Raw genomic sequence first — 3327 nt, forward strand, 5'->3', positions numbered from 1 at the left:
CGGTATGAGACATTCGACAGGCGTTGTCAACCGGAGCAGTACCCTGCCAAGAGAAAAGAGGCGTACCGCCGCTCCGGTTTAATGCGCCGCAATTTATAGCCCACTCACGCGGTAGTACAATCATGCATTCATCAAGCTTGAAACTCATTATGTAATGCTACAGATAAACAACTTTTGTGTTTAATTTTTAGTTAAGGGTCTCTATGAGCGGGAAAAAAAAGTCTGTTTCGTTTTCACCATTTAACCCAACGCAGCTAAAGGAACATTGCTGAAGCACTTAAACGAGAACGCGCCTACATTTGTGAAGATTATCCTTTGCGCTATTGTGAAAAAAAGAAACAAAACAACGCATGGGAAAACTCTTGAGAATAAGATGGAAGACGATGTGCAAGTGACAAAAAATAAACCCATATACTCGTGCGTGGTGGCTCTAGCGACCGCCCGTGTAAAATAGGTATCGGAATCTTCACAGACGGCATCCTTTAGGATCACCTCCCCTTCCCCCCCCCCCCCCCCCACACACACACACACAGGATCACCTCCTCCTCCCCCCCCCCAAAAAAAAAGAGAAAAAATCTTCAGAGAGGTCTTCAGCGAGAAATGTTGTTTACCCTAACTGGTGTCCAGTTTAGTACCGAGAATACCAGAAAGTTGCGCACGCAAATTAGCATGCGCTGAAATGCCGTTCTGAGCAGTTTGCCAATCAATCGCCGGTTTCTGCCTTTCCCGTGGGTGCCCAGGATAAGGAACGGGAATAGACATTTGGCATGAGCGTAGGATAAAAGACTATGTCTGATCACGTCAAACAGTGACGCCGCCTCTACGATATAGAAAAAAATTCTCGATTTACAGAACAGTGTGCCCGGCTAACGCGCAGCATAGTAAAAAAAAAAAAAAAATTGAACCTATGCGTGCATAACACCACTGTAGGTACCATTTCCGCACCCTTATTTTTTTTTGTCTTTAATTAGGGTGCGCAGAGTACACAAACTTTAATGAACCCATGCACCCTTCAAAGGTGCACAGGTACAAGAGCGGTGCAGCTCCATGGTGAGCAAGTGAGGGTGTACAAGAGTGTATGAGTGCCGTTTAACTTTTTGGATAACTTTTCAGTTGTTCATCAAGCGTGTATATCGAATACGATGTAAGCTATATGAGCGTTCTATTAAACATAATCGCGGCTTTACGCGCACAGCTATGTTCGCGTTTCCCACCGCCACAATTTGAGAATTAGGTTAACTGTCTTAGCTCGAGTGCCACTAACTTCAATTAATGCTTCTCCTGCCTTTATCGTTCTTAATAAATATGTAAATGAATCAATAAGTTATTGTTATTGCATCCCTCCCCGCTCCTCCCTCCTCGCCCCACATCTCTCTTTGCTGGTGTGTCCATCACGTGTTGGTTGTGCAGATGGGATTACTCCGTACCACCGAACAGAACGGCAATGCAAAAAAAAAATGTTGCGGTTATGAATGCACATATGAATCGACCTCGTTTTCCGATCAACAAAGAGAACACAGATATTTAAAAAAAAAATGTTCTTTTTTTTAAATATCTGTGTTCTCTTTGTTGATCGGAAAACGAGGTCGATTCATATGTGCATTCATAACCGCCTCGCGGACTCCGACGCGAAACTATGCGCATCAATCTGAGCGCCAGTATTCTGAGAGAAAAAAAAAGAGAGAGAGGATGGAGAGACAAACGGAGAAAGAAACTCGCGCCTGGAATAGACTCAGCTCATTGTTATTGCTACCGGGCTCATTCACTGGAGCACTGCGAACAAAAGAGGAAAAGCACGGCCGAAGGAAGTGGGTGGAGTGCATGAGAAAATGGCGGCATAGAACGACAGCCGCCGCTGTTCTCAACCCCCGCCAGCCGAGGCCCGTGTCTCGTTTCTCACGTGCTGTGCCTTACACGTGCTAACACCCCACGTGCATGCGAGCCGCTGCTGGCACCGCCGCAGCCTCTTCGCATCGAGGTCGTACATTACGCACGGCGCCGAGCCCTTCATGACCAGGTCGATGCCGAGCCTCCCGTTTCTTTTTTCTTTCCCAACGCCGGCCGCTTTCGTGTGGCTATTTTCCTTTTTTATTTCGTCAGCTAAAAGGGACCTTCCACATGGATGGGAGGAAGAGTGACAAGCTTCTTGTAAAGTAAAGGCAGGGTTTTGGCCAGGACATTCTCATTTTTGGGGCAACCTGTGGCGGCGAATCATTGGCTATGGTTTTGCACTGTTGGGTACGAGTCTGTGCATTCAATTCCAGCTATGCACGGCGAGTGCATTAACGGTGAGGGGAAAAGGCAGAAAAGCTGAGACTTCGGACCGTCATAACACTGTAGTAGGTCGACGTTAACCTCATCCATTACCCTGCGTAGCTCGAGTGTGCCTGTGGAACTGATTTAATTCGGATTTTAATTCTTGAGAATCTTGCTTTTTTGCTGGCTCTTCGCTGTACTTTTTCTCGTTTTGGCAATGGGGTGCCATGCAGTTCCCAAATATATATTGTAACGGCCTGTTTTCTTTAGCGTTGCACATACTTTCACACAACATTCCTCCCAGTAATAGTGCGCACGGATAAAAAGAAAGAAGGCTGAGACAGTAATGTCAAGTGAGAAGGCAGAGGTTACACTGCGCGGAGCGACCCAATGCCCGGCTGATGAACCTCTCAACGCCAAATCATTAAAAGAAAAGAGCCGCCATTGAGGTTCGAACCCAGGCCCTCTGTGGAGGTGGGCAGGGAACAAACATATAGGCCACGGAGGCTTTTTTTTTTTGCATGGAAAAATTGTCGTATAGAAAAATCTGAATATCCTCAAGCCACAAAACAACATGCTGCGTAATACGAGCCCACCATACCTTTGCACGTCCCCACCTTCCCAGACACCAGAATTCTGGGAGACACACATATTGCATCTAGATAAGGGAACCAGCTAGGCGGCTTTTACACGGCAGCATATACTGCTCGCATTAAAGTGCACTGCTCATGGAACAAAGATTTTGATGATCGCGGTGATTCGGCGTTGCGGTCCATCATACGGCTCTTCCAGAGACTCAATAGTCCCATAAACATAAATAGATCACATGGCACAACACTTTGTCTCAACAGGTAAAAAACGGAGTGTGTGATTTCAATTTACTCCTCAAGCGTCCTCTGTTATAGGTCTCAGAAGGACATAACATTGCTGCACAGAATAAAACAATGGTCAGTGGTCTCTGGTGTATTGCACAGGTGGCAACTCATTGTCCGTGGCAAAAGCATCTCTTTAGCAAAAAGCCATGCCTTTACAGGCGGCGTCGATGTTTTCATTTTAAAGAAGAACGTTGTT

This window comes from Amblyomma mixtum, chromosome 5, assembly GCF_055824585.1.
Source record: "Amblyomma mixtum isolate Tamu chromosome 5, ASM5582458v1, whole genome shotgun sequence".
NCBI classification, from domain to species: domain Eukaryota; kingdom Metazoa; phylum Arthropoda; class Arachnida; order Ixodida; family Ixodidae; genus Amblyomma; species Amblyomma mixtum.